The sequence below is a fragment of the Chiloscyllium punctatum genome, chromosome 4, assembly GCF_047496795.1.
Source record: "Chiloscyllium punctatum isolate Juve2018m chromosome 4, sChiPun1.3, whole genome shotgun sequence".
Lineage (NCBI taxonomy): Eukaryota > Metazoa > Chordata > Chondrichthyes > Orectolobiformes > Hemiscylliidae > Chiloscyllium > Chiloscyllium punctatum.
Window position 1 is genome coordinate 8,125,394 of NC_092742.1, and position 26,564 is coordinate 8,151,957.

The 26,564-nt window shown below is 48.1% G+C and overlaps 1 protein-coding gene across 1 annotated transcript in view; it reads left to right on the forward strand.

Moving 5' to 3' along the window:
• Positions 1 to 1,319: 1,319 nt before the first annotated feature.
• The window catches only part of LOC140476059 (probable G-protein coupled receptor 132), a 102,707-nt gene continuing 77,462 nt past the window's right edge, over positions 1,320 to 26,564 (forward strand). The window contains exon 1 of the mRNA XM_072568032.1: positions 1,320 to 1,406. The gene's annotated coding sequence lies outside the window, so the exon portion shown is untranslated. The remainder of the gene's footprint in view (positions 1,407 to 26,564) is intronic.

Genomic DNA, 26,564 nt, shown 5'->3' on the forward strand with positions numbered 1-26,564 from the left:
CTTCCCCCCACCTCTGTCTCTCCCCTCTCTCTCTCTCTCTTCCCCCCACTGTCTCTCCCCTCCCTCTCTCTCTTCCCCCCACCTCTGTCTCTCCCCTCTCTCTCTCTCTCTCTTCTCCCCACCTCTGTCGCTCCCCTCCCTCTCTCTCTTCCCCCCACCTCTGTCTCTCCCCTCTCTCTCTCTCTCTTCCCCCCTCTGTCTCTCCCCTCTCTCTCTCTTCCCCCCACCTCTGTCTCTCCCCTCTCTCTCTCTCTTCCCCCACCTCTCTCTCCCCTCTCTCTCTCACCCGATCTCTGTCTCTCCCCTCTGTCTCTCCCCTCTCTCTCTCTTCCCCCCACCTCTGTCTCTCCCCTCTCTCTCTCTTCCCCCCACCTCTGTCTCTCCCTTCTCTCTTTCTCTTCCCCCCCCTCTCTGTCTCTCCCCTCTGTTTCCCTTTCTCTTCCCCACCTGTGTCTCTCCCCCGCCTCTCTCTCTTTCCTCCCACCTGTATCTCCCCCACCTGTCTCTCCCCCCTTCCCCTCCGCCTCTGTCTTCCCCTCCGCCTCTGTCTCCTCTCTTTGCCTCTCTCTCACCCCCTTGCTTCTCTCTCACTTCCCCTCACTGCCTCTCTCTCTCTCCCCTCTGCCTCTCTCTCACTTCCCCTCACTGCCTCTCTCTCCCTCCTCTCCACCTCTCTCTCCCTCCTCTCCACCTCTCTCTCCCTCCTCTCCACCTCTCTCTCCCTCCTCTCCACCTCTCTCTCCCTCCTCTCCACCTCTCTATCCTCCACCTCTCTCTCTTTCTCTCTCCAATCTATAATATTTGTGGATGAGGTGTGTACTGTGAGGTCTAGTGTTTGTAATGGTTTCAGGATGTAGACCCAGTCAGTTCATTATGATTCGCGTGCACAGTCTGTTACTGAGACAGTGAAAGTTGTGGCTAGTGATTTTATTTGTCAGAAACGAACAAGCAGTTTTTCACCAAATTGGACAGGAAATTGACAAGTTTGGGAAGTGTGTGTGCGTGTGTGTGAAGTGGCCTGAGCTTATAAGGTTCTGAACGTTACTTTCAGTTAAGTTCATCACTGCTGCTACTCAGTCAAAGATAAAACTCATTTCAAACAGCTAAGTTTGGTGTCTCAGTCTGAACAGTACACAGCTGGGAAAATACATTTTAAAAAAGTTTTGTTTGAAATTAAACCCACTTCCTGTCTCATTTTAACCCAGTGAGGACTGAAATAGTAGCTTTAAAAAATCTGACTCAGATTGTTGGAGACACAGAGAGAGGCTGACACACAAAGAATGACACAGTGAGGTGCTCAGATTAGGAGAGAGAGAGAAACTGGAAGATTGAGAAGGGGAGGCATTGGGAGAGAGACAGAGGGCGCATTTTGAGTCGAGTTGTCATTACCTGGTTCCTTCATTGAGGTAAGACATTTAAACAAATAGATTTTATTGATTATTAAGTATTTTGGAGGATTGTGAGTTGCACATTGTGTGTTTTTTTATAAATGCAAGGTTGATGATTGTTTCATTTCATGTTTAAGTTCAATGACAGCAGTTTCCAGGTACAGTTCTCTGCTGGTGTTTATATAAATTAACCAGAGGTTCTTGAGTGAGCTTAGATCTAGTTGGAGTTTATATGAAAACGCTCAAGATTGCAGAGGAATTGAATCGAATTGAACTTATTGTCCTGTGTACCGAGGTACAGTGAAAAGCTTTGTCTTGTGAGCAATACAGGCAGATCCCAGAGTTAAGTAACATAGATAGTAAATAATAGGTTAACAGCGGCATAAACAAAAACACAGGTACAGGCGAATGTTAAGAGTTTGTGAGTCCATTCAGTATTCTAACAACAGTGGGGTAGAAACTGTTCCGAAACCGGCTGGTGCGTGTGTTCAGGCTTCTGTACCTTCTCCCCGATGGTAGAGGTTGTAGAAAAAACATTGCCAGGGTGGGATGGATCTTTGAGAATGCTGGTGACCTTTCCTTGACAGTGGGCCTGGTAGATGGATTCTATAGATGGGAGGTTGGCCTTCGTGATTGTCCGGGCCAAGTTCACCGCTCTCTGTAACTGTCTCCAATCTTAAATGGTACAACTGCCATACCAGGTGGTGATACATCCAGGCAGAATGCTCTCGATGGCGCACCTGTAAAAGTTGGCAAGGGTATTCACCGTCATGCCAAATTTCCTCAGTTGCCTGAAGAAGAAGAGATGTTGTTGGGCCTTTGTAACCAGTGCGTCCACATGAAGAGTCCAAGAAAGCTTGTTGTGGATGACCACTCCCAGGAGCTTGACACTCTCCACTCGTTCCACCTCTGTGCTGTTAATGTGTAGGGGGGCATGAGTAACATCCCGCCGAAAGTCAATAATGGGGTCCTTGGTTTTGTGGACTGTTTGAACACGGCCCCAATCAGCTGATTCCAGACAGTACCAGAGTTGATCCTCTGCCTCCTCCGACCAGCACTGGACCTGTATCCGCGAGGGGGTCTCCTGCTTGAGCTTCTGCCTGTAAGCTGGAGAAAAAACACTGCATTGTGGTCGGAGTTCCCGAAATGAGGGCGGGGGGATGGAGCGGTAGACATCTTTCACAGTGGTGTAGCGGTGGTCTAAAATGTTCGGGCCCCTAGTGGGGCAGGTAATGTTCTGGTGGTACTTGGGCAACACCTTCTTTAGGTTGGCTGGATTGAAGTCGCTGCTTACAATAACAGGGCCTCGGGTATTCCGTCTTCGGGGTGTCAGTGGGGGAGTACCGCACATCCAGAACTTCCTCAACCTTTGCTTGTGTCAGCATGAACACAGCAGTTAGTGGAGCAGTGGGAAATTCCCGTGATAGATAGAAGGGGCAGCATTTGAGGGTGAGGAGTTCAAGGTTTGGGGAGCAATGGCTGCCCAGGGTTACAATGTCCGTGCACCACAAATTGTTGAGTAAAAAGCCAATCCCTCCACCCTTTGAGCTGGAGGAGATATGAAACTCAAAACAAAATCAAATAGACTGAAGAAGGTGGCAAAGAGGCAATAAATGACAATTTCCAAACCTTTAATAGACAGCATATAATCAACTAGCTCTCTGTAAATCTCTGGAACTTTTGACAATTCACTTTTCTCAACATACGCCAAAGAAACATTCATCTGTTTCTTTGACAGAATCTTTCTCTGTTCATTTCTGTGGGACTGTATTCCCCATCTTTCCCCAGTTAAAATGTCTAGAAAAACAGGAGGAGATTATTCAGCCCATTGGGCTGATTCCACTATTTTCCAGGACCACGGATGATCTTCTACTGTGATACCATAGTAACAGGAGCCAAAGTAGGCCAGTCCTCCCATCCAGTCTGATCTTCTACTCCTCCTGCCAAGACATGGAACTTCACCTGTTCCCCATCTACAAGCATTTGCTCACTTGTCCATATCACCACCCTCCCACTCTCACTCCCCAGGGCCCTTAATCTTTGTGGTATTCACAAATCTATCAATCTCAGCAACAGAACATTGATCCCTCTCTGGGGAAGAGAATTCCAAAACTTCACCAGGCTCTGAGTGAAGAAATCACTCCTTCTCTCAGTCTTGCACTGGGGCAGTGGCCTAATGCTCCATCTTCTACCATGACTTTGTCTAGCCCACAAGAGTGCCCTGGGCTGAGGGATCTGAGCTTCAGGATAGAGACAGAGTCAGACATACTCTGGAGAACCATCATAGTTTTCCTACAGTTTGGGGCAGGCCATTTGGCCCATTGAGTCCACACCAACCCTCCAAACAGCATTCCACCCAGCCCCACCCCCCCTACCCTAACCCTATAACTCTGCAGTTCCCTTAGCTCACCCACCTAGCCTGTACTTCCCTAGACACTATGGGGCAATTTCCCATGGCCAATTCACCCTAACCTTTGGACTGTGGGAGGAAACTGGAGCTCCTAGAGGAAACCCACGCAGATCCGGGGAAAATGTGCAAACCCCACACAGTACTCCAGAAGTGGCCTAACCAATGTCCTGTACAGCCGCAACATGACCTCCCAACTCCTGTACTCAATACTCTGACCAATAAAGGAAAGCATACCAAGTGTCTTATTCACCATCCTGTCTACTATGACTTCACTTTCAAGGAGCTATGAACCTGCACCTCAAGGTCTCTTTGTTCAGTCGCACTCCACAGAAGAAAGGAAGGACTGTCGATGCTGGAGAGTCAAAGCACAGCGGGTCAGCCAACACTCGAGGATTGGGAGAGTCCACGTTTCAGGCATTAGCCCTTCGTCAGGAATGGTACAGGAGTTGGGAGGTCATGTCGCGGTTGTACAGGACATTGCTTAGGCCATCTTTTGGAAAACTGTGTTCAGTCTAGCCTCCTTCCTATCAGAAGGATGTTGTGAAACTTGAAAGGATTCAGTAAAGATTTGCAAGGATGTTGCCAGGGTTGGAGGATTTAAGTTATAGGGAGAGGCTGAACAGGCTGGGGCTGTTTTCCCTGGAGCGTTGGAGGCTGAGGGGGTGACCTTATAGAGGTTTACAAAATCATGAGGGGCATGGGTAGGGTAAATGGACAAGGCCTTTTCCCTGGGGTGGGGAGTCCAGAACTAGAGGGGCATAAGTATAGGGTGAGAGGGGAAAGATATAAAAGGGACCTAAGGGGCAACATTTTCATACAGAGGGTGGTGCATGTATGGAACGAGCTGCCAGAGGAAGTGGTGGAGGCTGGTACAATTATAACTTTTAAAAAGCATCTGGATGGGGATATGAACAGGAAAGGTTTGGAGGGATATGGGCCAAGTGCTGGCAAATGGGACTAGATTGGGTTGGGATATATGGTTTGTATGGACGAGTTAGATCAAAGGGTTTGTTTCTGTGCTGTACATCTCTGTGACTCTATCTCGGGGGTTTCCCCTTCCACTTATGTAATTCAGTGTTAAATAATCTTGTTTTCTGATCTTCAGTAACTACCTTGTACATTCTCAGGGAGATATGTGAGCCACCACCAAAGCCCTGAGTCAGCCCTGTCAACGGACATCTGTCAGGGCATTTTGTCAAACTCACTGCTTGCTGTGTCACTGCACTTTCCCTTTGGAAAGACACTTCTCCAGAGAGTTGGAGGAGGTTTCAGCTCTCTCTCACGCCACACTGACTCCCACTAACTGACATTCCACTCACACAACCTGGAGATTTTTCTTAAGGTTCTGATCTCCACTTTGAAAAAAAAGCATCATTCGGATTTGTTCCAAAATACTGCCAGCTCTCCAATTACTTTAGTTTAAGGCTTGTAAGGTGACTCTGTGTGGAGTTTGCACATGCTCCCTGTGTCTGCGTGGGTTTCCTCCAGGTGCTCCGGTCTCCTCCCACAATCCAAAGATGTGCAGTGGATTAGCAATGGGAAACTGCCTGTAGTGTTCAGGGATGTGTAGGCTAGGTGGGTGAGCCGTGAGGAATGCAGGGTTGCAGGAATTGGATAAGGGGTTGGGTCTGGGTGGGATAGTGTTTGGAAGGTTGGGTGTGGACTCAATGGGCCAAATGGCCTGACCCCACACTGTAGGAAAACTATGATGGTTCTCCAGAGTATGGCTGACTCTGTCTCTATAATGAAGCTCAGATCCCTCAGCCCAGTGCACTCTTGTGGGCTAGACAAAGTCATGGTAGGAGATGGAGCATTAGGCCACTGTCTCAGTGCTGCCTGACCTGCTGTGCTTTTCCAGCGCCACTCTTTTTGAAAATACTCCCCAGGTCCTTACCATTAAGTGTATAAGTCCTGATCTAATTTGCTCTTCCAAAATGTAGCAGCTCACATTTATTTAAATTAAACCCCATCTGTCACTCCTTATCCCATTGGCCCATCTGATCAAGGTCTGAGATGTGGTTGGGCTGCGGTGGTGGTTGATGGTCAGGGAAGGGGAATGTTTGGTCTGAATTCAGCTGGCAGTGTATTTGGTGAGACTCTATTTCTGAGAGATGAACCCAGGCAGATCCCTGACTAGATTTTCCTGTCTCCTCTGGGGCTGGCCCTGAATTGGTCACCGAGAAAGTATCGATGTCTCTGCAGCTTCCCCAGGCTTCTCCCTAAACTAACTCAGTTTCTGTGGCATGATGTAAACCCGACAACAGGTCATAATATCTGGACCTTGCATCTCCTGGTTGACTGAGATAGGCTGCAGCATTTTGCAATTGTTCAGGAAACAAAACCATTGTGGTTCGTGACAGAAGAAACAATGAAAATTATACCTTTTTATATAAGCATTGCTCGCTGGTTTACCACATTGCTCTGTTTGGTTTGATTTTGACTTTATTGCTGCATGTATTTTAAAAGAGAATACAATAAATTAGAGTGAGAGGCTTTCTTGCATCACCACGATATGGTGCCATTTTGAATAATTTATGAATAAGGAAAAAGAAAGAAAGATATAAATTGAAGAGAGTCCATCGGTCAGTCCTGAGCCAGCACATCACTGACAACGATACCTTCACCACCATCACTCCATCACCACCATCACTCCTTCATCACCATCACTCCATCTCCACCATCACTCTATCACCACCATCACTCTATCACCACCATCGGTCTATCACCATCACTCCATCATCACCATCACTCTATCACCACCATCACTCCATCACCACCATCGCTCCATCGCTCCATCATCACCATCACTCCATCACCACCATCACTCCATCATCACCATCACTCTATCACCACCATCACTCCATCACCACCATCACTCCATCACCACCATCACTCCATCACCACCATCGCTCCATCACCACCATCACTCCATCATCACCATCACTCTATCACCACCATCACTCTATCACCACCATCACTCCATCACCACCATCACTCCATCATCACCATCACTCCATCACCACCATCACTCCATCACCACCATCGCTCCATCATCACCATCACTCCATCACCACCATCGCTCCATCACCACCATCACTCCATCACCACCATCACTCCATCACCACCATCGCTCCATCACCACCATCACTGTATCACCACCATCACTCTATCACTACCATCACTCCATCACCACCATCCCTCCTTCATCACCATCACTCTACCACCACCATCGCTCCATCACCACCATCACTGTATCACCACCATCACTCTATCACCACCATCACTCCATCACCACCATCCCTCCTTCACCACCATCACTCCTTCACCACCATCGCTCCTTCACCACCATCACTCCATCACCACCATCACTCCATCGCCACCATCGCTCCATCATCACCATCGCTCCATCATCACCATCACTCTCTCACCACCATCACTCCATCACCACTATCGCTCCATCACCACCATCACTCTATCACCAACATCGCGCCATCACCACCATCACTCCATCATCACCATCACTCTATCACCACCATCGCTCCATCACCACCATCACTCTATCACCACCATCACTCTATCACCACCATCGCTCCATCACCACCATCACTCTATCACCACCATCACTCCATCACCACCATCACTCCTTCACCACCATCACTCCATCATCACCATCACTCTATCACCACCATCACTCCATCATCACCATCACTCTATCACCACCATCACTCTATCACCACCATCACTCCATCACCACCATCACTACATCATCACCATCACTCTATCACCACCATCACTCTATCACCACCATCACTCCTTCACCACTATCACTCCTTCACCACCATCACTCCATCATCACCATCACTCTATCACCACCATCACTCTATCACCACCATCACTCCATCATCACCATCGCTCCATCACCACCATCGCTCCATCACCACCATCACTCCATCACCACCATCACTCCATCATCACCATCACTCTATCACCACCATCGCTCCATCACCACCATCACTCCATCACCACCATCGCTCCATCACCACCATCACTCCATCATCACCATCACTCTATCATCACCATCACTCCATCACCACCATCACTCTATCACCACTATCACTCCTTCACCACCATCACTCCATCATCACCATCACTCTATCATCACCATCACTCTATCACCACCATCACTCCATCATCACCATCACTCCTTCACCACCATCACTCCTTCACCACCATCACTCCATCACCACCATCACTCTATCACCATCATCACTCCATCACCATCATCACTCTATCATCACCATCACTCTATCACCACCATCACTCCATCACCACCATCACTCCATCATCACCATCACTCTATCACCACCATCGCTCCATCACCACCATCGCTCCATCACCACCATCGCTCCATCACCACCATCGCTCCATCACCACCATCACTCCATCACCACCATCACTCCATCATCACCATCACTCCATCACCACCATCACTCTATCATCACCATCACTCTATCACCACCATCCCTCCTTCACCACCATCACTCTATCACCACCAACACTCCTTCACCACCATCCCTCCATCATCACCATCACTCTATCATCACCATCGCTCCTTCACCACCATCACTCCATCACCACCATCACTCCTTCACCACCATCACTCTATCACCACCATCGCTCCATCATCACCATCACTCTATCATCACCATCACTCCATCACCACCATCACTCTATCATCACCATCACTCTATCACCACCATCACTCTTTCACCACCATCACTCTATCACCACCATCCCTCCTTCACCACCATCACTCTATCACCACCAACACTCCTTCACCACCATCCCTCCATCATCACCATCACTCTATCATCACCATCACTCTATCACCACCATCACTCCTTCACCACCATCACTCCATCACCACCATCACTCCTTCACCACCATCACTCCATCACCACCATCACTCTATCCCCACCATCACTCTATCACCACCATCACTCCATCATCACCATCACTCTATCACCACCATCACTCTATCACCACCATCCCTCCTTCGCCACCATCACTCTATCACCACCGTCCCTCCTTCACCACCATCACTCTATCACCACCATCACTCCATCACCACCATCACTCCATCACCACCACCACTCTATCACCACCATCACTCCTTCATCAACATCACTCCATCACCACCATCACTCCATCACCACCATCACTCTATCACCATCATCACTCCATCACCACCATCACTCCATCACCACCATCACTCTATCACCACCATCACTCCTTCATCAACATCACTCCATCACCACCATCACTCCATCACCACCATCACTCTATCACCACCATCACTCCATCACCACCATCACTCCATCACCACCATCACTCTATCACCACCATCACTCCATCATCACCATCACTCTATCACCACCATCACTCTATCATCACCATCACTCCATCACCACCATCACTCTATCACCATCATCACTCTATCACCACCATCACTCCATCATCACCATCACTCTATCACCACCATCACTCCATCACCATCATCACTCCATCACCACCATCACTCCATCACCACCATCACTCTATCACCACCATCACTCCATCACCACCATCACTCTATCACCACCATCACTCTATCACCACCATCACTCCTTCACCACTATCACTCCTTCACCACCATCACTCCATCATCACCATCACTCCATCATCACCATCACTCTATCATCACCATCACTCTATCACCACCATCACTCTATCACCACCATCACTCCATCATCACCATCACTCTATCACCACCATCACTCTATCACCACCATCACTCCATCATCACCATCACTCCATCACCACCATCACTCTATCACCACTATCACTCCTTCACCACCATCACTCCATCATCACCATCACTCTATCATCACCATCACTCTATCACCACCATCACTCCATCATCACCATCACTCTATCATCACCATCACTCCATCACCACCATCACTCTATCACCACCATCACTCCATCACCACCATCACTCTATCACCACCATCACTCCATCACCACCATCACTCTATCACCACCATCACTCTATCATCACCATCACTCCATCACCACCATCACTCCTTCACCACTATCACTCCTTCACCACCATCACTCCATCATCACCATCACTCTATCACCACCATCACTCTATCACCACCATCACTCCATCACCACCATCACTCTATCACCACCATCACTCCATCATCACCATCACTCCTTCACCACCATCACTCCATCACCACCATCACTCCATCACCACCATCACTCTATCACCACCATCACTCCATCATCACCATCACTCCTTCACCACCATCACTCCATCACCACCATCACTCCATCACCACCATCACTCCATCACCACCATCACTCAATCATCACCATCACTCTATCACCACCATCACTCCATCATCACCATCACTCCTTCACCACCATCACTCCTTCACCACCATCACTCCATCACCACCATCACTCCATCACCACCATCGCTCCATCACCACCATCGCTCCATCATCACCATCACTCCCTTACCACCATCACTCTATCACCACCATCACTCCTTCATCACCATCACTCCATCATCACCATCACTCTATCATCACCATCACTCTATCACCACCATCACTGTATCACCACCATCACTGTATCACCACCATCACTCCATCATCACCATCACTCTATCACCACCATCACTCTATCACCACCATCACTCTATCATCACCATCTCTCCATCATCACCATCACTGTATCATCACCATCACTCCATCACCACCATCACTCTATCACCACCATCACTCCATCACCACCATCACTCCTTCACCACCATCACTCCATCATCACCATCACTCTATCACCACCATCACTCCATCATCACCATCACTCTATCACCACCATCACTCTATCACCACCATCACTCCATCACCACCATCACTACATCATCACCATCACTCTATCACCACCATCACTCTATCACCACCATCACTCCTTCACCACTATCACTCCTTCACCACCATCACTCCATCATCACCATCACTCTATCACCACCATCACTCTATCACCACCATCACTCCATCATCACCATCGCTCCATCACCACCATCGCTCCATCACCACCATCACTCCATCACCACCATCACTCCATCATCACCATCACTCTATCACCACCATCGCTCCATCACCACCATCACTCCATCACCACCATCGCTCCATCACCACCATCACTCCATCATCACCATCACTCTATCATCACCATCACTCCATCACCACCATCACTCTATCACCACTATCACTCCTTCACCACCATCACTCCATCATCACCATCACTCTATCATCACCATCACTCTATCACCACCATCACTCCATCATCACCATCACTCCTTCACCACCATCACTCCTTCACCACCATCACTCCATCACCACCATCACTCTATCACCATCATCACTCCATCACCATCATCACTCTATCATCACCATCACTCTATCACCACCATCACTCCATCACCACCATCACTCCATCATCACCATCACTCTATCACCACCATCGCTCCATCACCACCATCGCTCCATCACCACCATCGCTCCATCACCACCATCGCTCCATCACCACCATCACTCCATCACCACCATCACTCCATCATCACCATCACTCCATCACCACCATCACTCTATCATCACCATCACTCTATCACCACCATCCCTCCTTCACCACCATCACTCTATCACCACCAACACTCCTTCACCACCATCCCTCCATCATCACCATCACTCTATCATCACCATCGCTCCTTCACCACCATCACTCCATCACCACCATCACTCCTTCACCACCATCACTCTATCACCACCATCGCTCCATCATCACCATCACTCTATCATCACCATCACTCCATCACCACCATCACTCTATCATCACCATCACTCTATCACCACCATCACTCTTTCACCACCATCACTCTATCACCACCATCCCTCCTTCACCACCATCACTCTATCACCACCAACACTCCTTCACCACCATCCCTCCATCATCACCATCACTCTATCATCACCATCACTCTATCACCACCATCACTCCTTCACCACCATCACTCCATCACCACCATCACTCCTTCACCACCATCACTCCATCACCACCATCACTCTATCCCCACCATCACTCTATCACCACCATCACTCCATCATCACCATCACTCTATCACCACCATCACTCTATCACCACCATCCCTCCTTCGCCACCATCACTCTATCACCACCGTCCCTCCTTCACCACCATCACTCTATCAGCACCATCACTCCATCACCACCATCACTCCATCACCACCACCACTCTATCACCACCATCACTCCTTCATCAACATCACTCCATCACCACCATCACTCCATCACCACCATCACTCTATCACCATCATCACTCCATCACCACCATCACTCCATCACCACCATCACTCTATCACCACCATCACTCCTTCATCAACATCACTCCATCACCACCATCACTCCATCACCACCATCACTCCATCACCACCATCACTCTATCACCACCATCACTCCATCATCACCATCACTCTATCACCACCATCACTCTATCATCACCATCACTCCATCACCACCATCACTCTATCACCATCATCACTCTATCACCACCATCACTCCATCATCACCATCACTCTATCACCACCATCACTCCATCACCATCATCACTCCATCACCACCATCACTCCATCACCACCATCACTCTATCACCACCATCACTCCATCACCACCATCACTCTATCACCACCATCACTCTATCACCACCATCACTCCTTCACCACTATCACTCCTTCACCACCATCACTCCATCATCACCATCACTCCATCATCACCATCACTCCATCATCACCATCACTCTATCATCACCATCACTCTATCACCACCATCACTCTATCACCACCATCACTCCATCATCACCATCACTCTATCACCACCATCACTCTATCACCACCATCACTCCATCATCACCATCACTCCATCACCACCATCACTCTATCACCACTATCACTCCTTCACCACCATCACTCCATCATCACCATCACTCTATCATCACCATCACTCTATCACCACCATCACTCCATCATCACCATCACTCTATCATCACCATCACTCCATCACCACCATCACTCTATCACCACCATCACTCCATCACCACCATCACTCTATCACCACCATCACTCCATCACCACCATCACTCTATCACCACCATCACTCTATCATCACCATCACTCCATCACCACCATCACTCCTTCACCACTATCACTCCTTCACCACCATCACTCCATCATCACCATCACTCTATCACCACCATCACTCTATCACCACCATCACTCCATCACCACCATCACTCTATCACCACCATCACTCCATCATCACCATCACTCCTTCACCACCATCACTCCATCACCACCATCACTCCATCACCACCATCACTCTATCACCACCATCACTCCATCATCACCATCACTCCTTCACCACCATCACTCCATCACCACCATCACTCCATCACCACCATCACTCCATCACCACCATCACTCAATCATCACCATCACTCTATCACCACCATCACTCCATCATCACCATCACTCCTTCACCACCATCACTCCTTCACCACCATCACTCCATCACCACCATCACTCCATCACCACCATCGCTCCATCACCACCATCGCTCCATCATCACCATCACTCCCTTACCACCATCACTCTATCACCACCATCACTCCTTCATCACCATCACTCCATCATCACCACCACTCTATCATCACCATCACTCTATCACCACCATCACTGTATCACCACCATCACTGTATCACCACCATCACTCCATCATCACCATCACTCTATCACCACCATCACTCTATCACCACCATCACTCTATCATCACCATCTCTCCATCATCACCATCACTCTATCATCACCATCACTCCATCACCACCATCACTCTATCACCACCATCACTCTATCACCACCATCACTGTATCATCACCATCACTCCATCATCACCATCACTCTATCACCACCATCACTCCATCACCACCATCACTCCATCACCACCATCACTCTATCATCACCATCACTCTATCACCACCATCACTCCTTCACCACCATCACTCCATCACCACCATCACTCCTTCACCACCATCACTCCATCACCACCATCACTCTATCCCCACCATCACTCTATCACCACCATCACTCCATCATCACCATCACTCTATCACCACCATCACTCTATCACCACCATCCCTCCATCGCCACCATCACTCTATCACCACCGTCCCTCCTTCACCACCATCACTCTATCACCACCATCACTCCATCACCACCATCACTCCATCACCACCACCACTCTATCACCACCATCACTCCTTCATCAACATCACTCCATCACCACCATCACTCCATCACCACCATCACTCTATCACCATCATCACTCCATCACCACCATCACTCCATCACCACCATCACTCTATCACCACCATCACTCCTTCATCAACATCACTCCATCACCACCATCACTCCATCACCACCATCACTCTATCACCACCATCACTCCATCACCACCATCACTCCATCACCACCATCACTCTATCACCACCATCACTCCATCATCACCATCACTCTATCACCACCATCACTCTATCATCACCATCACTCCATCACCACCATCACTCTATCACCATCATCACTCTATCACCACCATCACTCCATCATCACCATCACTCTATCACCACCATCACTCCATCACCATCATCACTCCATCACCACCATCACTCCATCACCACCATCACTCTATCACCACCATCACTCCATCACCACCATCACTCTATCACCACCATCACTCTATCACCACCATCACTCCTTCACCACTATCACTCCATCATCACCATCACTCCATCATCACCATCACTCCATCATCACCATCACTCTATCATCACCATCACTCTATCACCACCATCACTCTATCACCACCATCACTCCATCATCACCATCACTCTATCACCACCATCACTCTATCACCACCATCACTCCATCATCACCATCACTCCATCACTACCATCACTCTATCACCACTATCACTCCTTCACCACCATCACTCCATCATCACCATCACTCTATCATCACCATCACTCTATCACCACCATCACTCCATCATCACCATCACTCTATCATCACCATCACTCCATCACCACCATCACTCTATCACCACCATCACTCCATCACCACCATCACTCTATCACCACCATCACTCCATCACCACCATCACTCTATCACCACCATCACTCTATCATCACCATCACTCCATCACCACCATCACTCCTTCACCACTATCACTCCTTCACCACCATCACTCCATCATCACCATCACTCTATCACCACCATCACTCTATCACCACCATCACTCCATCACCACCATCACTCTATCACCACCATCACTCCATCATCACCATCACTCCTTCACCACCATCACTCCATCACCACCATCACTCCATCACCACCATCACTCTATCACCACCATCACTCCATCATCACCATCACTCCTTCACCACCATCACTCCATCACCACCATCACTCCATCACCACCATCACTCCATCACCACCATCACTCAATCATCACCATCACTCTATCACCACCATCACTCCATCATCACCATCACTCCTTCACCACCATCACTCCTTCACCACCATCACTCCATCACCACCATCACTCCATCACCACCATCGCTCCATCACCACCATCGCTCCATCATCACCATCACTCCCTTACCACCATCACTCTATCACCACCATCACTCCTTCATCACCATCACTCCATCATCACCATCACTCTATCATCACCATCACTCTATCACCACCATCACTGTATCACCACCATCACTGTATCACCACCATCACTCCATCATCACCATCACTCTATCACCACCATCACTCTATCACCACCATCACTCTATCATCACCATCTCTCCATCATCACCATCACTCTATCATCACCATCACTCCATCACCACCATCACTCTATCACCACCATCACTCTATCACCACCATCACTGTATCATCACCATCACTCCATCATCACCATCACTCTATCACCACCATCACTCCATCACCACCATCACTCCATCACCACCATCACTGTATCATCACCATCACTGTATCACCACCATCACTCCATCACCACCATCACTCCATCACCACCATCACTCTATCACCACCATCACTCCATCACCACCATCACTCCTTCACCACCATCACTCCATCACCACCATCACTCCATCACCACCATCGCTCCATCACCACCATCACTCTATCACCACCATCACTCTATCACCACCATCACTCCTTCATCACCATCGCTCCATCACCACCATCACTCCATCACTACCATCACTCTATCACCACCATCACTCTATTACCACCATCACTCTATCACCACCATCACTCCATCACCACCATCACTCCATCACCACCATCACTCTATCACCACCATCACTCCATCACCACCATCACTCTATCATCACCATGCCACCTTCTACACTGACCCAACCAACGCCGAGGCCACCAATCCTCAGAGGCCGTACTTTGCCCCGGGGCCTACCCTATCAACGTAGCAGTCACTTTGTTGCCTTTCCAATGATATCAGTTTATCCTGGAGACACTGCAGAGCCCTCAATCAGTTGACCTGGCAGCCACCCACCTCTGTCCTTGAATTGATATTTTCTGGCTGCCTTTTCAAATCTCGATGTGAAATCCTCCCCAGACTCACCAGATTCCTGTTTCAGTTCTTGAATGGAACCCCATGTCCTGCCTTTGCCTGGAGTTATCAGCTGAATGCTTCGAACATACTGGCTGCATCTCCACTACAGGCTGTTCTGCTATAATGTGCCTTTCCCCAGCGCCAATTGGCTACAACGCGATTGAGGAATTGTGGATGTTAAGACCATAAGACGAAGAAGCAGAAGTTAGGCCATTCGACCCATTGAGTCTGCTGTGCCATTCAATCATGGCTGCTAGGTTTTAAAATTCTATTTCCCCCCTTTTCGTGACCTTTGATCCCCTTGGCAATCAAGAACCAGTCTATCTCTGTTTTAAATACACTCAATGACTTGGCCTCCACAGCCTTCTATGGCAATGAACTCTGGCTGAAGAAGTTTCTCCTTATCTCCGTTCTGAAAGGTCCTCCCTATACCCTGAGGCTCTAGGGTCCTAGTCTCTCCCACCAATGGAAACATCTTCCCAATGACCACTCTGTCCCGGCCATTCAGTATTCTGTATGTTTCAGTCAGATCCCCCCTCATCTTGGTGTTTGCCTAACTCAAACTTTCTACTGAATGGGTATAGCCATTGTCTATTTGTGATTTTCTAAAGTGTGAGAATGCAGGGGAACACAACTGTCACGTTGTGGCAGAATGACCTGTGTCCTCTTCACTCAGCTCCGAGCCATTAAATAAACTCTCCTTCCCCAAAAGGATGGAGGTGATCATTCCCTCTATACTTAGGCTTTTAGAGATTTCCTGAATCCTACCTTAGGTTAAACTTTTCAAATGCCTGCATGACATTGCAGTTTGCAGATGACACCAAAATTGGAGCTGTAGTGGATCACAGAGAAGGTTACCTCAGATTACAACAGGATCTTGATCAGATGGGCCAATGGGCTGAGGAGTGGCAGATGGTGTTTTATCTAGATAAATGTGAGGTATTGCATTTTGGAAAGGCAAATCAGAGCAGGATTTGTACATTTAACGGTGTGGTCCAGGGGAGTGTTGCTGAGCAAAGAGCAGGTTGATAGTTCATTGAAAGTAGAGTCGCAGGTGGATAGGAAAGTGAAGAAGGCATTTGGTATGCTTTCCTTTATTGGTCAGAGTATTGAGTACAGGAGTTGGGAGGTCATATTGTTGGTGTACAGGACATTGGTTAGGCCACATTTGAATATAGCACTCAATTCTGGTCTCCCTGCTATAGAAATCATGTTGCAAAACTTCAAAGGTTTCGAAAAGATTTACAAGGATGTTGCCAAGGTTGAAGTTTTAAGTTATAGGGAGAGGCTGCATAGGCTGGGGCTGTTTTCCCTGGAGCATCGGAGGCTGAGGGGTGACCTTATAGAGATTTATAAAATCATGAGGGGCATGGATAGGGTAAATACACAAGGTCTTTTCCCCAGGGTAGAGGAGTCAAAAACTAGAGGGCACAGATTTAATATGAGAGAGGAAAGATTTAAAGAGATCTAAGAGACTACTTTTTCACGCAGAGGGTGGTGTGTGTATAGAATGAGCTGCCAGATGATGTGGTGGGGGCTGGTACAATTACAACATTTAAAAGGCATCTGGGTGGGTATATGAATAGGAAGGGTTTGGAGGGATAATGGCCAAATGCTGGCAGGTGGGACTCGACTTATTTAGGATACCTGGTCAGCATGGGTGAGTTGGACCACAGGGTCTGTTTCCGTGCTGTACATCTCAATGACTCAATGACATTGTGAGCCTTTTAAATCATAAACCACAGCAGCAGTAAGGTTCCCCTTGTCCTTACCTACCATCCCATCGACATCCACATCCAGAGGATCATCAGCCACCATTTCTGCTATCTATAGCTAGATGCCATCACCAGACACATATCTCCCTCCCCTCCCTTATACAGGGACCATCTCCTCTGAGGAACCTGGTCCACTCTTCCTTTACTCCCAATGCTCCCCCCACAGCCTCCTAGCACTTTCCCTTGTAACTCCCTCTCAATCTCCAAGGGCTCAGATGCACCTTCCAACTGAACCAATGATTTTGCTTCACTTCACTCAGTCTAGTCTAGTGTACTCACTGCTCACAATGTGGTCTCCTCTACATTGGGGAGATGAAGGGCAGATTAGGTGACATCTTTGTGGAACATCTACATTCAGCCTGCAGAAATGAACCTGAACTTCCTGTGATCTGTCACTTCAGCACCCCACCCTGTTCCCTGACCAATGTCTCTGTCTCTGACTTGCTGCAGTGCCCCAGTGAAGCTCAGTGTAAGTTGGAAGAACAGTACCTCATTGCAGCCTTCTGGACTCAATGATTTTATGGTGTGAGCACCCTCTCTCAGGTCTTCACCCCAGTCTTCAAACGCTAGGCCATGTCATCACATGGGCTGCTACCATAAACCAACCCATTGTCAGCTAATAGTCCTCATTAGCAGCTATTCATTCCCCTACACCTTTACCCATTCCTTTATTTGACCAACTATTGTTCTGTCTCTATCTCCATCTACTGTTTACTCCTTCTCCTTCCCTCTTCACCTACCAACCCCCCCCCCCCCCCCCCCCACCCATCTTCAGCATTTTCCGACAATGTTAGACTGGGGTGGACAAGGTGTAAGGTCCCATGACACCAGGTTACACTCCAACAGATTTATTTGAAATCACAAGCTTTCGGAGCACTGCTCCTTCGTTAGGTGAACTCATGTGACTTCTAAACATTTTCCTCGCTACCATCAGTTCTGAGGAAGGGTCACCGAACCCGAAACATTAATCTGCTTTCTCTTCCCAGATGCTGCCAGACCTGCTGAGCTTTTCTGGTGATTTTTGATTTTGTTTCTGATTGCCAGCATCAGCCGATCTTTGGCTTTGTTGAATTTATTTGCCTTTCAAACTGGCTGCTGAACCTTTGTGTTGACCATCTTCACACGTACGCCGTTTCTCTGTGAACGCAAACAGTTGCAGGCTTCACACCTCTTTGGTAGTGTTCTGCTTTTCTATTTTCATGATAACCTCACACTTCCCCACACTGTGTTCCAGTTGCTATCTTGTTGCTTACTCAGTGGGCTCAATGTAACTTTGCAGCTTTTCAACCCTTTAGGTTCTCTTCCCCAGAGGTTGCTATTCTACCTGAGTTTGCATCTTCAGCAAACTTCGACGCAATATTACCAGGAACGCAAAGCCCCCGGCGATCCAGCAGAGCATCAGAAAGTGTTGCAGAATCTGTGTAAAGTTAGGAACAAAATTAACATATTGGCAGGGATTCTGTGGCGATGATAATGCAGCTGTGATTGGGCAACTCGGCTTTGTTATTTATACTGAACAACTTTGTTCTCTTTTGTTGATGATTGCTACAACAATAAACCACTGGGCTTCACATGAAAGCAGATAGCCAAGTCAGGTTTAATTGAGATTATTGGATGTTAATATGGATTGAAATGATGCACAGGAGGATATGGGGAAAAGGCAGGAGATTGGCGTTAGTGAGCAGAGCTGCTGTAGACCACGATGCACAGGAACAATACCCGACACAGGGAGAGCAGGAAGGGACACAGACACAATGGGAATCCCCCTCCCCCTCATCGTTGATCAGCCAGTTGGTACTGGTGCCTGGGGAAAGCTGTCAGATGATGAACCTCCCACAAAGCTGCCTGTTTGTGCCCTGGGGTCGGACGCTGTGACCTTTGAGAGCAGTAAAAAAAGTAAAACAGTAAATAACAGCTGGGTGCAGTGTTTCTGGGAATTAACCCCCGTTGTCAGACCCACCCACCTCACTCCAAGCCCAGGTCTCCATTAGAAACACAATAAGCCCTGCCAACTCCCATGTGGATATTAGGAGTTGCCAATTCTCCCAGTGTCATCCTTCCTGATGAATGGCTTTTGCCTGAAAGGTCGATTCTTCTGCTCCTCGGATGCTGCCTGACCTGCTGTACTTTTCCAACACGACACTCTCCAGTATTCTGGGTTCTGGGTAATCCAAGATGGAGGACGGGAAAATTTTCTGGCTGTAAGAGCTGCTCCTTTTTTTTTGAAGTAATTTAGGTGTTGGAGGTGATTTCCTCGAATTCCAGGAGCAGCAATTACTGTTTTATATGCTGTTGCATTGTTTTGGAACTTTGGAAAAAAAAAGCAAAACAACAGCAGTTTTAAAAGGGAGACGGGCAGACAAAGGAAGCACATGGCGAGGTCAGTGCAGGAGAGAGAGAGAGAGAACCTGCACAGTTACCGCCTTTGCTGTTTGAATTCGTGTATCTCTGGACATCGGAGTGCATCTGGGAAAATTAACAAATAATGAAATTCACAACTAATCTTGGAGGAACTGTTGGGCGAAGTTCACAGCACAGAATCAGATAAGTTAATTGTTGTTTTAAGTCTGTCCAAGAGAAAGGCTGTATTAGTGAGTACAGTGGATTCTTTCTTGATTATATGTTTTTGGAGATAAGTCTCTTGATTAAACTTAAAATATAAGCCATAGCTATTAACTTAACTTAGGGCAGTGTTTGCAGAGGAATAAGACGGTATTATTTTCTGGATCTGTAGATTGTGAAGGAGCAAGAATGGCCTTTGCAGTGATATGTACTTCCTGTCAGAAGTGGGAGTTTAAAGAGAGTTTAAGGGTTACTGCGGATTATATCTGCCATAAATGCTGTTGGATGCGAATCTTATCAGATCGAGTGGATCAGTTGGAGAGACAGACAGAAGTGATGAGGAATTTGCAACAGCAACAGTATGTGATGGATGGCAGTTATAGGAAGGGGGAATTCTCAGATACACTCACATAGATGGGTTAACTCCAGGAAGGGTAAGAGAGGTAGGCACCTAGGGGAGGAGTCTTTTGTGGATATACCCATTTCAAACAGGTATGCTGTTTTGGAAAATGTAGGGGATGATGGATTCTCTGGGGAATGTAGCACAAACAGCCAAGTTTCTGGTATTGAGACTGGCTCTAATGCAACGAGGGGTATGTTGGCTTCCAAGATATCAATTGTGTTAGGGGATTCTGTAGTCAGAGGTGCAGACAGAAGTTTCTGTGGCCAGCAGAGAAAAAGCAGAATAGTGTGTTGTTTCCCTGGTGTCAGGATCAAGGATGTCTCATAGAGGGTGCAGAATGTTCTCACGGGGGAGAGGGGTCAGCAGGAGGTCATTGTCCACATCGGAACCAACGACATTGGAAGGGAAAAGGTTGAGATTCTGAAGGGAGATTACAGAGAGTTAGGCAGAAATTTAAAAAGGAGGTCCTCAAGGGTAGTAATATCTGGATTACTCCCAGTGCTACGAGCTAGTGAGGGCAGGAATAGGAGGATAGAGCAGATGAATGCATGGCTGAGGAGCTGGTGTATGGGAGAAGGATTCACATTTTTGGATCATTGGAATCTCTTTTGGGGTAGAAGTGACCTGTACAAGAAGGATGGATTGCACCTAAATTGGAAGGGGACTAATATACTGGCAGGGAAATTTGCTAGAACTGTTTGGGAGTATTTAAGCTATTAAGGTGGTGGTGGTGGGTGGGGGGGGCGGGGGTGGGGGGGGGGGGTCGGACCCAGAGAGATAGTGAGGAAAGAGATCGATCTGAGATGGGTACAGTTGAGAACAGAAGTGAGTCAAACAGTCAGGGCAGGCAGGGACAAGGTAGGACTAATCAATTAAACTGCATTTATTTCAATGCAAGGGGCCTAACAGGGAAGGCAGATGGACTCAGGGCATGGTTAGGAACATGGGACTGGGATATTGTAGTAATTATGGAAACATGGCTCAGGGATGGGCAGGACTGGCAGCTTAAATGTTCCAGGATACAAATGCTACAGGAAGGACAGAAAGGGAGGCAAGAGAGGAGGGGGAGTGGCATTTTTGATAAGGGATAGCATTACAGCTGTGCTGAGGGAGGATATTCCCAGAAATACATCCAGGGAAGTTATTTGGGTGGAACTGAGAAATAAGAAAGGGGTGATCACCTTATTGGGATCGTATTATAGACCCCCCCCCAATAGTCAGAGGGAAATTGAGAAACAAACTTGTAAGGAGATCTCAGCTATCTGTAAGAATAATAGGGTGGCTATGGAAGGGGATTTTAACTTTCCAAACATCAACTGGGGCTGCCATAGTGTTAAAGGTTTAGTGTTAGAGGAATTTCTTGAGTGTGTACAAGACAATTTTCTGATTCAGTGTGTGGATGTACCTACTAGAGAAGGTGCAAAACTTGACCTACTCTTGGGAAATAAGGCAGGGCAGGTGATTGAGATGTCAGTGGGGGAGCACTTTGGGGCCAGCGACCATAATTCTATTCATTTTAAAATAATGATGGAAAAGGATAGACCAGATCTAAAAGTTGAAGTTCTAAATTAGAGAAAGGCCAATTTTGATGGTATTAGGCAAGAACTTTCGAAAGCTGATTGGGGGCAGATATTCACAGGTAAAGCGACGGCTGGAAAATGGGAAGCCTTCAGAAATGAGATAACAAGAATCCAGAGAAAGTATATTCCTGTCAGGGTGAAAGGAAAGGCTGGTAGGTATAGGGAACGCGGGATGACTAAAGAAATTGCGGAAATAGATGGTGACATCTTGCAAAATGTCCAGATTACAGAGGAGGAAGTGCTGGATGTCTTGAAACGGTTAAAGGTGGATAAATCCCCAGGGCCTGATCAGGTGTACCCGAGAACTCTGCGGGAAGCTAGAGAAGTGATTGCTGGGCCTCTTGCTAAGATATTTGTATCATTGATAGTCACAGGTGAGGTGCCGGAAGACTGGAGGTTGGAAAACGTGGTGCCACTGTTTAAGAAGGGTGGTAAGGTCAAGCCAGGGAACGATAGACCAGTGAGCCTGACCTCAGTGGTGGGCAAGTTGTTGGAGGGAATCCTGAGGGACAGGATGTACATGTATTTGGAAAGGCAAGGACTGATTCGGGATAGTTAACATGGCTTTGTGCGTGGGAAATCATGTCTCACAAACTTATTGAGTTTTTTGAAGAAGTAACAAAGAGGATTGATGAGGGCAGAGCAGTAGATGTGATCTATATGGACTTCAGTAAGGTGTTCAACAAGGTTCCCCACGGGAGACTGATTAGCAAGGTTAGATCTCATGGAATACAGGGAGAACTAGCCATTTGGACACAGAACTGGCTCAAAGGTAGAAGACAGAGGGTGGTGGTGGAGGGTAGTTTTTCAGACTGGAGACCTGTGACCAGTGGAGTGCCACAAGGATCGGTGCTGGGCACTCTACTTTTTGTCATTTACATAAATGATTTGGATGCGAGCATAAGAGGTACAGTTAGTAAGTTTGCAGGTGACACCAAAATTGGAGGTGTAGTGGACAGCGAAGAGAGTTACCTCAGATTACAACAGGATCTGGACCAGATGGGCCAATGGGCTGAGAAGTGGCAGATGGAGTTTAATTCAGATAAATGCGAGGTGCTGCATTTTAGGAAAGCAAATCTTAGCAGGATTTATACACTTAATGGTAATGTCCTAGGGAGTGTTGCTGAACAAAGAGACCTTGGAGTGCAAGTTCATAGCTCCTTGAAAGTGGAGTCGCAGGTAGATAGGATAGTGAAGAAGGTGTTTGGTATGCTTTCCTTTATTGGTCAGAGTATTGAGTACAGGAGTTGGGAGGTCATGTTGCGGCTGTACAGGACATTGGTTAAGCCACTGTTGGAATATTGCGTGCAATTCTGGTCTCCTTCCTACTGGAAAGATGTTGTGAAACTTGAATGGGTTCAGAAAAGATTTACAAGGATGTTGCCCAGGTTGGAGGATCTGTGCTAGAGGGAGAGGCTGAACAGGCTGGGGCTGTTTTCCCTGGAGCATCGGAGGCTGAGGGGTGACCTTATAGAGGTTTACAAAATTATGAGGGGCATAGATAGGATAAATAGATAAGATCTTTTCCCTGGGGTCGGGGAGTCCAGAACTAGAGGGCATAGGTTTAGGGTGAGAGGGAAAAGATATAAAAGGGACCTAAGGGGCAACTTTTTCACACAGAGGGTGGTATGTGTATGGAATGAGCTTCCAGAGGAAGTGGTGGAGGCTGGTACAATTGCAACATTTAAGAGGCATTTGGATGGGTATATGAATAGGAAGGGTTTGGAGGGATATGGGCCGGGTGCTGGCAGGTGGGACTAGATTGGGTCGGGATATCTGGTCGGCATGGACGAATTGGACCTAAGGGTCTGTTTCCATGCTGTACATCTCTATGACTCTTTGACTCTATTGGCCTGGGGTCTTCAGCATTGATGAGTAATCCTGAGGGAACGGCTGCAGGTATAACTCCCATCCGTCACTTGGTGGGGAGGCATGTGGAAAGAGGTCTCAGAATGAGTTCATCTGCCAGATGAGAAAGGTTTCATCCCCCAGGATCCCATTCCGACCTTGGCCTGTATGTGCACAGATCCCTGTCACTGAGAGGACAGGTGGAGACAGCCGTTAGATAGAACACAACGACCTTGGCTTCATTACCAAGGTCAGAGGGTACAAGAGCAGGGAGGTGATGTTGCACTTGTACAAGACATTTGTTCGGCCCCAGCTGGAGTACTGTGTCCACATTACATGAGAGATGTGAGTGACTTGGAGAGGGCGCAGAAGCGATTGATAAGAATGACTCCAGGAGTGAGAAACATCAGCGATGAGGATAGACTGGGGAAGCTGGGATTGTTTTCCTGGGAGAGAAGGCAAGCTACAAGCAGCTTTGATCAAGATTTTCAAAACCGTGAGGGGTCTGCACAGAACAGAGAGGGAGACGCTGTTCACACTCATAAAAGAAAGATCGAGACGGCATGGACGTAAAGTGATATGTAAAGGAAACAAGGATGACATGAGGAAATAATGTTTCACTCAGCGAGTGGTTAGGGTCAGGAATGTGCGATCTGGAAATGTGATGGAGGCTATTTCAACTGAGGCATTCAAGAGGGATGGTTATTTAGATCGAAATGGTGTACAGGGATATGGGGAAAAGGCAGGGGGTTGTCACGAGGGGATATAGCTGATGCAGAAACAATACTCTGGAACAATTCTGTGATTCCTGCTGGACGCTCTCAGTATGGAGGGAGAGCAGGAAGGGACAGAGGCACAGACCCTCCACGGTCAGTCACCATTCAGGCGACCTTCTCTGGCCTTTGGGCAGGGATACTGGAGAGGTCACAGGTCACAGGGCTGCAGAACACACACGTGGGACATGTAAGACGGTGTTGGTGGTTGGAGCTGAAGTGGGGGATTGGGGGCAGTCACATGAGAAGTGGAGGAGTCGGAGGGCTGGAGGCTGATTGACTGGGCCAGAGGTAGTGACCTCCAAAGTGCTCCAGACTGAAATAGGGTGAGATTGGAGAATGGAAATCCTCTACCAGCACCCACACACAACCCCCCCACATCCTCCCTCTCCATGTCTGACACCCCCACACCCCCAACCCCTCCCTCTACATGTCTGACACCTTCACACATCCCACCCCCTCCCTCTCCATGTTTGAGACCCCCACACCCCCCCAACCCCTCCCTCTCCATCTCTGACACCCCCACACACCCCCACCCCCTTCCTCTACATCTCTGACACCCCCACACACCCCCACCCCCTCCCTCTACCTGTCTGCAACCCCCACCCACCCCCACCCCTTCCCTGTACATGTCTGACACCCCCACACCCCCCACCCTCTCCCTCTATGTGTCTGACACCCCCACAACCCCCCACCCCCGTACACGTCTGACCACCATTAAGCCCTCATTCCTCCCTCTACATGTCTGACACCCCTCACACACACAGTCCCCTTCCTTCCCTTCACAGATGTGACCCTCCAGTTAGTAATTGCCTGAAGATTTGGGAATGTTGGAGCTAACAAGGATGTGCTTGAATGACTCAGTGGGTCATCGAAACAGGAACAACTGGGGAGGCTAATCCCGAAAGTCTGCTGCTCAGTTGGATGGCTCTCCCACGGTGGCCTTCAGTTGTTGGAGCAGGGGAAGGGCAGGGTAGCTGGCTGGGACTTTGGGG